This window comes from Coturnix japonica, unplaced genomic scaffold, assembly GCF_054131305.1.
Source record: "Coturnix japonica strain WE unplaced genomic scaffold, WE-NBRP24 Scf053, whole genome shotgun sequence".
Taxonomy (NCBI): Eukaryota; Metazoa; Chordata; class Aves; order Galliformes; family Phasianidae; genus Coturnix; species Coturnix japonica.
The window spans coordinates 1,222,558-1,233,360 of NW_028188956.1; positions in this window are offsets into that span (position 1 = coordinate 1,222,558).

A 10,803-nucleotide genomic window follows, 5' to 3' on the forward strand; every position below is an offset into this window, starting at 1 on the left:
AAAGCATGCTGAAATAATGCACTGTTTGCTTCTGAGGCTGTGCTAAGTCCCTTTGTGCCGTCTTGTTTTAAGAGATGAGAACTACTAAGCAACAGAATATTTTAGCTTTGTACTGGCAAGATTTTTCTGATTATGTAGGAAGGTAATCGCAAAATGGCTTTTTTGTTTTTGAAAGCAACAGCAGTAAAACATGTATCCAAAACAAAATCGTACATGGTTTGTTTTTTTTTCCTACATAGAATATAATTTTAAAGCACTCATTCAGTGTGGAATAGTTGTCTTGAACAAGTCCTTTTTTTATGTAATATGCTCAGATCTGTGCTACTCTGTGGAAGGATCATTGGTCCCAAACATATTGCTCTGAGCACACTGCAGGTCTGTTTTGTGGGTTGGCCTGGTGAAGAGAGCAACTGCCCAGGTTAGATATGTAACCTTTAGGGATGGGAGAACTGGACATGAGACTTCATTTGGGGTGGTGATGGAAGCAGGAGCTGTGAGATTGAAACAATGTGGTTTTATTTCGTCTTATAGTTAGGTGAAGTTCTTACAGCTCTGGACTTGTGTATGGAAGATTGAACAGATTAAGTGCTTTATTGAAATCCTCTTTGCATTCCCAATCATGCCATGGCAGTCACTTCTGCTAGAAACAGAAGAATAGTTCAAACTCAATCTAGGGCTTGTCATACCATAGGAAATGTTTGTTAAGAACAGTAGTGTTACGTTATCTAAAATGAGGCAATTTTAACATCATGTGTCTCTGTAGACTTGACTTCTCAAGCCATTTCCACAAAATTCTTCCTCACAAAACACAGAAGCTGGATAAAATGGGTCTTCAGTTCTCTGAGAAGCAAACTCCCTTTTGTGGCCCACTGAACCACATTAACATCCTAAGGGAGATCTTGTAAAACGCGTGATGCAACATGCTGTGTAAAACCTCTGAGGCCAATGGATGTCAATCTAGCCTTTGCATATGATAATTGTGCTATTTTTGGTTTAGGGGAGGAAACCATTGCATATTTTCATCTTTAATAGATCTGCTGGTTTCCCTTCTCTTTTCCTTCCTTTCTCTGTACTCTTTGCCAACACTTGATTTTCCAGCTGGAAACCTTGACCATCCTCTAGAGATGGAGCATCATTTCTGTCAGATCACAATGTTTCTTCAAAGATCTTTTCTTGCTTTGCCTGTGATTGTTGCTACTCCAGTGGTACAGAGGAATTAATAGAAGAGTAACAATATTGGATGAATCAACAAGCATGCTCTTGTTGGTTTGTTTTCTTCTAGAAATAAATCCTGGCATGTGAACATATAAACAATATTAGTGTAGGTTTTGTCTATATTAATCTCAGCAATGGGTACACTTAATAGTCTGGTTGTTTTCATCAGCAACCTTATTAGAACTGTTTTATTAAGACTGCTTTTCAGCTTTTTGGGGGTCTCCCTTTCATGTGTTCCTCTAAATCAAGGAATGTAGTCATTTTCTGAAGGATTATTGATCTGTATCTTCTTGCTTCTCTTTGCTCTTCAGCTTGTTTATTAAATCTCATGGAGCTTCCTGCTTGAATGTTAAAGCTCTTCATCTAACCATCAGGTTTCAGTAAATACTTTCTCATATGAGTTTTCCTAAGCTCAGCCACTGCTCTGATTTTTATTGAAGCAGTCTATCCCAGGATGTTTGGCTTCCCGTTTTCCGCAACAGCAAATTTATTACCTTCCTCCTATTTGCGGTGTTGAAACCATGGGGCATTATGTGATGATTAAGGACCGAATCACCCAAGGATGCCGCTCAGCTTCAGCAGTTTCTTCTCGTCCTTTTAAGACACAAAGTTCAGAAGGCTGTAAAGTGAACCATGTACTGTAACCATCCCTATAACTTGTTGGTTCCCAGGAATGAGCTGTAGGAGAGGCCATCTGCTCCCACACCTCCTGACAGGCACTTCTGCTCCTTCTTTACTTATTTTCTCTCTCTTACAGCTTAGAAATGGACTGTGACTGTTATCAAACCGAACAGATTTTAGCTTGCGCGTGTCTTTAAGAGATTCATCTCAAACACAGAGATGCGGAGGATGCAGCTCTCCCCCATCGTGTTCTGCTACAGCGTTTAATCACCCTTACTGTTAAAAAATGTGTCCTTCTAATCTGAAATTTTCTGGAACAGCAGCTGTGCATCTGACAGAGCAGTGCTTCATGATCTTCCCCTAAAGTGATCTAATAGTGTTTAACATCTGTGGACCACTTGGGGTTGCCAAGGTTTTACACACCCGCTGTGAGAGTGTTTGCACACAAAGGATGCCCCGTTTCTCTGCTGCTCTCGTGCACATCATTCTGGCAACTTCTTAAAAACGAGCCAACATCGCGGTATCTGCACAGCTATGCAGCAGATTTACTGTGCTTTAGAGTACCAGTGTTGATACATGTTTGCAATACTACTCATTCTTCATCCTTGTATCCATTCTGACTCCATCCTCTGCACTGTAGCAGTGGGAAGTATGTAGGATTAGCTGGTGGCACCGTTTGGGCAGATGCTGAGGACTGTCAGTAGTAGAGAAGTGGAATCCACACACATTGTGTGTTCTGGCTGGTGCTTCAGCTCACAACTTTGGTGGGTTCTGTGTGCGTTTGTTTGGCTTTGTTTTCTTAAACAAAGATCTCTTGTTACTCTGAAACAGATTTGCTTCGTGGTTGTTTGTGCTGCTTTCTATTGCTTTTCATAGACGAGAGTTCTGTTGGTACTCTGAGCTTGTTATCCACGGAGAGCTGTGTGTGTTTGGAGGCAGAAGAGAGTCTGTGCCTGAAGGTTGTGTTGTGTCCCTATGGCTTTTTGCTGTGCTCCAAATGGACCCCAGGGCAAGGCTGCATGGGACAGCACTGCTCCTCCTGGGACAGCTATGGGGAAGGGGCATGAGGGATTTGGGTAACACTGACCTGGGGGACAAATCTGGGGCTGGAGGTGCCGGCTGTGTCTGTTTGGGAATGTGGGGTGCAAGGGGAGGGTGCTGTGCTCAGCATGAGAACAAAAATAGTCTTGTTGGCCAAGCTGGGCTGATGTTCTCTATGGGCTGTGTGGGCCTGGCTGCTTGAAGTCTTGCTAATTACCTTTGTGTGGCTTTTGGGATAATGCTGCTTCTAGAAGCATGGCCTGTAGTCCTTTATACTAAAATTTCTCCCTTGGTTCTTGCATTCTGTGCAATCAAGAGCTGTGTGTGAGCGCACTTGATCACAAGCATCTCACTGCTCCTAACCTTTGGTTGCTTGGTTTCCACAGCAGCATCTGAAAGCTTCTCTTGTCTTTCATCTGAAAGTTCGGCTTTGTATGAAAACCTGGAGGTTTATATTCATGCTGCCCCTGGAGCAGTGGGCTACACACACAGATCTCTGGGGGAGAGGATGTTTCAGGGACTATAATGGACTTGGGGGACACTGTGAGGGGAGTGGATGCTTGAATTAATTTCATGTTGTTTCAGGATACTTACCAGCCCATGTTCTGCAATGCTGCAGTGCTTCAGTGGTTGTGGGAGGGATGAGATTAGAGGAGCAGAAATTCAGATTATCCTTTCCTCTTAATGCTGTTATTAATTCTGGTCTGTATCAGAGTGGTCACTGTAATTATCTCTATACGCTGAGATTGATTTCTCCTTGTGCTCCATGGAGTAGAAGCTGGGCTTTCATGTAAATACATTGCAAACGTCAGACAAACTCAATATTGGTTATGAGCTGAGAGGACCTTTCCTCAGGCGTTGGTGTAAGACTTTGTACTTTGTTTTTACTCAATCTATCTGCCTCTGGCCTTCAAGTGAAATATGCTTGTCCTTCCTGCTCTCCATCTCCTGTAATCGTTCTTCAAGTGGAATCAGTTTTTTCAGATTTAGAAGCACTGCTTTGTTGGATACCAGTCCAGAACGTATTTAACTTGAAATTATATTATATTAAAGTTTAGTGAAGCTGAATCTCTCTGTTTATTTCTCTGACAGTCAAATCAATATCCTTCATCTATTTGCTGATGGGGAGGCAGCAAAAAAGGAATTGTTGTGTAGGTGGTAGCGACTTGATTGGCACATGGTAGAAACAAACAGGTGAGAGATGTTTTCTTCTTTTGTTTCCCCACTTTGGAACTTTCAAGGAAAGGAAACAAGTTTCCCAGTAGGGTTTGAAGTGGTTCTTGCAATGATGCAGTTCTATCCCATGGGATAGATGTGGGGCACGTGCTTGCCCAGCTGGTGCTACAGGAGGCTCTTCTGTAGTGCAAACACTCAGGAGGGCAGGATTCTGCCCTCCCCAAGTCATCCCAATCAGATACCATTCATTCCTTCAGTGGCATGTGGATGTATGTGGAAAAAGTAGTGAGTTAGCTTGGAAAGGGAAGCGTGAGTGCAATGGACTGCTTCAATCTATTCCTCCTCATAAGAAATGCTAAGAAAGCCACTTGAATTTTTAAAAATGGAGTTGTAGAATTTCATTATTGCTCTTTTTGAGTCAATTAAAGCTGAAATACCACAGGCTGTGGAGCAGGGAAGGAGCCAGGGTGGAACTGTAACGTGTGGTGACTGCAGTCACAGCACCCAGTGGAAATATTAGCAGAGGTTAAGATCTCAGAGTTGTGCTCGTGGTGCCCTAATTCTGCTTCCACAGAGGTCAGTGGTGAAAGGCTCTCTGGTGTAATTTAGAGCCAATGTAAGCTAATGAAGAACATTTTGACAAGTCCACGCTGCAGACGTTGGCCCCTGTAAGGCTGCAGTCAGCTCTGTAAGGCTGCCGTCTCTGAAGAGCTTGCACTCAACCAGCACGACAGTGGCTTGATCTTTTTTTTGCATCTTAATTTAGCGTTTTAATTAGAGTTTGTAACGATGAGTGTGAGCTGGTGTGCTGGATGTGGCCTTGCTTTGCTTTCCCAGGTAAGAGCTGATTCTCGGTGGATGAGAGATCTGCATGCTGAGAAGGTTAATGCAGGGTTCGGCCCTTCATAGCTATGGCTGCAATGTAGATAGGAGCATTAATGGAGCAGGTTTATGCTCTATATGGGTTTTTTGGTTGTTTTCTATATGTTTCTGCCATTGGGTGAATCATGCAGGTCCTCTTCATTAAATTTAGTTATTACTTTTGTCTGTGAGTGTTTGGTGTTCAAATAACTGGGGGGAGGGGGAAGGTTACTTAAATATTTAGGCGCATAAAGCTGTCTTTAATATGCAGTCTACAGAACAAGAAAGCAAGCTTACAAAAGTATTTTACATTTACAATGGATTTATCTGTGTAATGTAATGGTGTTTATCTACTTCATGCAAACTCAGCTCTAACTGCATTCTATTGGAGAAGTCAGGCATTTAGCGGCAGCCGTATGGAAGCTGAACAGCAGCTCTGCACTGGGCTACTGCTTCCTAAGTCCATGTTTATCTTAGCTGAAGTTGGTTTTGCTTCTGATCCACGTAAGTGCGGAGCCAGCAAACTTTGAAGTGAAAATCAATCCGTTAATGAGCTCAGTTCCTGGTCAGAAACAATTATTTGTTTCTATTTTGGAACAGACTAAAGCTTGCAACTGCCTTCCTGTATGTTTGAAGCGAAGTTGCTGAGGTGGATTATTTTGTACTTTGTGAACTTGCACCAAATGTGTTTAATGAAGTTATACCTGGCAGACACATCTGACAGTGGTTTTATGAAGTTGGTGTTCATATACTATTGAAAAAAATAGTATGGAAATGCCAGACGTGTTTTCCAGGCAGATTCAGACATGGCTATTGATTCATAGATGCAGATACCTTCAAGTTCTGAGATGAGCTTCTGGCATGGATAGAGCTGTGTTAGAGACAGAGCAGAGGAGTTTTGCCCTTTCATTGGCAAATACACAGCCGGTAACAGCTCAGGCTCACTTGTGGTCCAGAAATCAATTATCAGGCTTTTACTCAGCTCTTTTGTAACTTCCTTTTCCTTAATAAATGATGCAGCTGCCCTGATGCCAGGGTTCTCAATAAGGGTGAGCATCCCTCTGCAGCAGTGGCTGCTTTCCCCGTGCCCCCTTTTGTGGTAAAGCAATGCAAGTAAATCTTGGTGTGTGCAATGCAAAACCTGTACCCTCTAGAAATATTTCCTTATTCATATAGACGTCCATTAGCTGCTGGTGGTACTTCAGGGCTACTATCAAGCTCAGGGCTACAGTGAAAACTCCAGGGCTGCTGGTCCTGATGCTTTCACTAGTCAGAACAAAGCTGGTAAAGTTTCAATCTGGGCTCAGAACTGTTGTTTAATCAATTTCTTATGAAGTTTGAAGCTTGCACTGAGACTGTATGCTTGCATGCTTATGAAAGACTAAATTAATTATGCTTGGCTTTCTTAGGCTTTTCTTTCTTGTATGTCTGCACTCTGGGTCCCACCAATGGCTTTTTGGTATTCTGGCCATTGGAAACCGAGTTTAAGTTCGGTTACTGTGAAGAAGTTGTTTGTCAATGTAATTGCTGTTAGCAGCTGGAGAAGAGACTGAAGTATGGATTATAGCTGCAGAGAAAAATACAAAGCTGAGCTGTTCTACATTGAAAAATAACCAGCCAAACCTTCAAACCAGGGCTGCAAAACGGTGGCAGCTGCTGCACTGGCACTGTGCTGCAGAGTGGAGCCTGCATAGATGTTCCCATCACATCAGCTGAGGATGCAGCTCCACATTCAGCTCTTTGCTCCTGTGAACAGAAATGTTAAAGGCTGTGGGGTACCAGCTGCGTGGTGTTGGGGGCTGTAGGCACTAAGGGAGGGGATACCCATTAGATGCCTTGTTTTAAAAGAGAAAAACTTTAATTTAGTATGGTCATGGGAGGATCCTGGCTGGCAGCACTGCAGCCAAATCCTGTTCTGAAATGTGTTGGTACAGACATAGAGTCGCTGCTTAAAGAAATCTTGCCTTTAACCTTTGGGATTTGCAGACCTTGCAAAGAAGGTAGGCTGCTCTTGTTAGCTTCTTCTGGCTAACCTGTTTTACACTCAAGTCTTTGCTGTGCAGTGGAAGGATGCTGTGTGCCCGTGGTATTGTTATAGCCTTGTAGTGTGTCTGCGCTCTAGTGCAGAGCTGCTCAAGTTCTTTGAGATCTGAACAGATCTTGAGCATAAAAGCGGTTTGTAAAGACCCATTCATAATACTGAGATGGAAGATGGCTTATCTTGAAACAACAGGGAACAGCAGCTGCCAGAGTCTCCATAGAGCACTCAATGGAAGGATTCAGCGATGTGTATTTTGTTGCTGTTTGCTTCTTTAAGAAGGCTTGAGCATCGTTCCTGCACACTCCATGACATTCCCCACCAGAACTGATACTAATTCTTCAGCAGATGAATTAAGCTCACTCTCAACTCAAATTCTCTCACCTGAAAGCAGAACTGTGCAGTTAAGATCTGGGAAAGACTTTGTATGTGCAGATAATTTACATCTACTTAAATGTGTGTTTAGGAACTGATGCCATATATCAGTGTCTAAAATCTCTGCTTTGTAGAGCATCTGGGCCTGGCCGTCTTATTTGTGAGCAAGTCAAATTGAATTAAACACATCTTTGTGCTCATGCAACCCTGGGCCATCAGCATCTGGGAAGGAACTGCTCCATTCTGCACATCCTAATGCAAACAGCCCCTCCTGCCCCATCAGCCAAAGGTAGGCTGGGGAGAAGCCATGACTAGGAGTGCTGCAGCTCCAGGCCATCCCCAGGGGGTGCACTGGGTTGTGCCCTCCTGTGTGTATTTGCTTCTCTGCTGTTTCAGGGCATGAGCAGAGAAACTAAGCAATTCCCAGGGGATCTGTCTGGTTTTCCTTTTAGCAGACAAAATGCTTAATTTTTTTTTTTTCTCCTGAAACCCTGGGGCATTGCAGACTGTAATTTACAGAAATTAGTATCTTCAACCAGAATTGGTTTAAGTCCATGAATTTTGCAGAGCTTTGGGAGAGGCACTGCTGCAGCACTCTGTTCCTTTGTGCCTGAAGGAGGAGCGATGGCAAATTATTGCAGATAGAGTGTTTTGCAAGTACAAGGAATCCCGTCTAATCCATAATTTAACCTTTGCAAGAAGATTGCTTCTGTGAGGATGCTACCTGGGCCCATCTCTGAGTTCTTCCCCTAAATGAAGTGGATGTTGCAGGAGCTTTAGTTGTAGCTTCAGTTTTTGAGGAGAATCTCCACTGATCTCTCATGGCTGCAAAGTTTTGGCCACTCCCTCTGCACTGTGTGCTCAACCAAAGCCACCTCCTGATTCTTACATTGATTTTGGGCAGCGGCTTCATTGAGGAAGTGAACTTCATCCTAAAGTAAGGGCCTGCTATGCATATAGGATATTGTTCAGCTTCTGTGTGCATAACATCCCTGGAAGGTGCACACAGCACAGCAATGGGAGATGAACCCTATGCTGAGCTCTGTGTGCCATCTGGGGGTCTGGTGGCCATGGCAGCCTTTCCCACTGTGTGGTCCCAATGCAGCAACCTGAGCACCAGCAAGGTCACAAGCTGAGCATGGAGGTGTTTGGCAGCAGCTGGCACAGACTGCTCCTCTGATCCTCATTGCTGTTCGTTTGCTGTTGCCTAAAACTGGGAAATGAACCAGGGGTTTTTGTACCTGTGCATCAGTGAGCTCTTTCAGCCTACAGAACAGTGACAGTATTGTGGCACTTTGAACCTCTTGTTTAACACTGACTCTGTAAACAAACTGAAGATTTCCAGTTGTGTGTATCAGATTGTTACACCCGTGTTGCTGTGGCCTGTTCTGCTACTCGTCACCTTTGCATCCTGTTCCCACTCTCAGGAAAGCAGCCTTCTCCTTGCATTGTCTTATGACCCAGCAGAAGTGTTTTCTGCTGTGTCTGGCTTCCTCTGGCACTGTAGCATCCCCACCTGCCTCCCCAGCCCCTCGTGCTGAACATGAGCTTAGTTCTCTTCTCCAAATTAGCTTTTGTCCTTATCTTTGCCATGCATTCCATTGATTAATCCAGAATGAAAATACAAATCACTGATGTTGGGCTTTTTTGTGTGTGCAACTCACTTAAAATGCATAAAAATCCATCAGAGGCAATGCAACATCTGTGCAGTTCTTTGTTAATGGCTATTTGCTGCTCTTGCAGTGCAGGAACAAAGGGACATCCAAGGAGTTTGGAAGGTAGCACATTGTGCATTTAGAACTGATTGAAAAAGAGAAGTGCACATTTTACTTGTGCCGTTCTGTCTGGAGGCGTTTTTGGGGAAGTAACTTGGCTTGGCGAAAGATCAGACGCTTCCTTGAAAATCCATGGTTAAATTATGTAGGATGGAGTTGGGGAAGAGATACAAAGCCACTGCCCCAGGGCATCAGCCTGCGCTCTGCTGTGGGTCAGGAGTTGTGGAAGGGTCCTTGATGCATCTCCTTCCCCGCAGCACCAGGGCTGAGCACGGGGCAAGTTGCTCCGTTGCTTTCATCCGATGTGTTACTCTTGCTTTCGTTTACCTAAGTACACCAATTAATTGGTCATAAAGTTGTTCAGGCTTTTCATTAATAGGGAACGTGAGTGATTTACAGCCCCTGGGAATAATCCATCAGATGAGCCGTGGAGCTCAGGCTGGCTGTTTTCAGAGAGAGGCTACGCGGCGATGCTGCTTGCATAGCAAGGAGTCGTGCTGCAGCCATTGGTATTCAAGGAGTGCTGCCCAAAGGGAATTTTTTAAAGATAATTATGACGTTTTCTCCTTTCCTTCCCCTCTTCCTACTGCACTTTGCCGACACGATGTGATGGAGACATAGCGGCGTGGGCTCCCTCCCCTCAGTGTGCGTAGGGTTACTGTTCCCGCAGCACAGGGAGGCAGCCGCTGTGGAAGGGAAGAGCCTTCCTGGATCACAGCACTCATAAATATCAGATGGAACCAGCAGGAAGGAATTTAGGTTGGGAGTAAAATGACACAAAGCCCCGTGTTGGTTTTACGCAGGTGTGGGGAAGCCTGAACAATTATTCTTTCTGCGCTGACAGTTGAATATTTCTTCCCTTTGCCTTACTGTGGTATTTCAGTTTCCTTGGCAACCAGGGTGGGTTTTTTTTTTTTTTTGCAGGCTGGCAAACCCTCCCAAGAGCAAATACAGGGAAGCAGGTGTTGGCCGTGGCTTTGCACATTGCTTGGGCTCCTCCAGCTGTGGTTCTATAGGATGCTCCTTGGGCCATGCCATGAGCTGAGTTCTGCGCGGCATCGCCGCGTGCCACCAATAGTGTTACCTGAAGGACTTAGGCTGCAGACTGTGCTGAAGTTATCAGCATTCAATTTTTCAGAGGGTGAGTTAAGTGTGCAGAAGGGCTGAGGAAATCACACCTTGGTTTTCTCGCAGAACGTGGTGCTGTAGTGATATTTTAGGAAGGTATTATTTCTTACCCGTTACCTGTGAGTCACCGTGGTTGCGAGCTCAGCCACCTCATTGCCTTGTGTCTTCCAGATCGTCTCATTGATCCCAATTGCTTCTAATGAGCTGCAGTAATAACCAGCACACCTTATCTTTGGATGCTAAGGAGTATAAAAACTAGCTAATTTAGATCTAACCAGCTTTAATTTAGATCTGTGCTTTGCCACTGGAATAAAAAGAATCTGGGCAACTACAGGCAGAGCTGTGCAGTTGGTTTTTAGCATGGATTCTGTTAGGAAAAGAACCACAAGCTTTTCTTCTTTTCTGCCTGCAGAGGCAAGGCTGAGGTGTCTTGATGCTTTGACCAAAGGGAGATAAAGCTCCTGCAAGCACCATGCTTGGTGCCATGTATATGCAAGGAACTCTATTGCATTTATGTGATTGCTGTGTTTGCACTCTGCGAGTTTCAGTAGGGAAGTGGGTTGTCTGGCCATG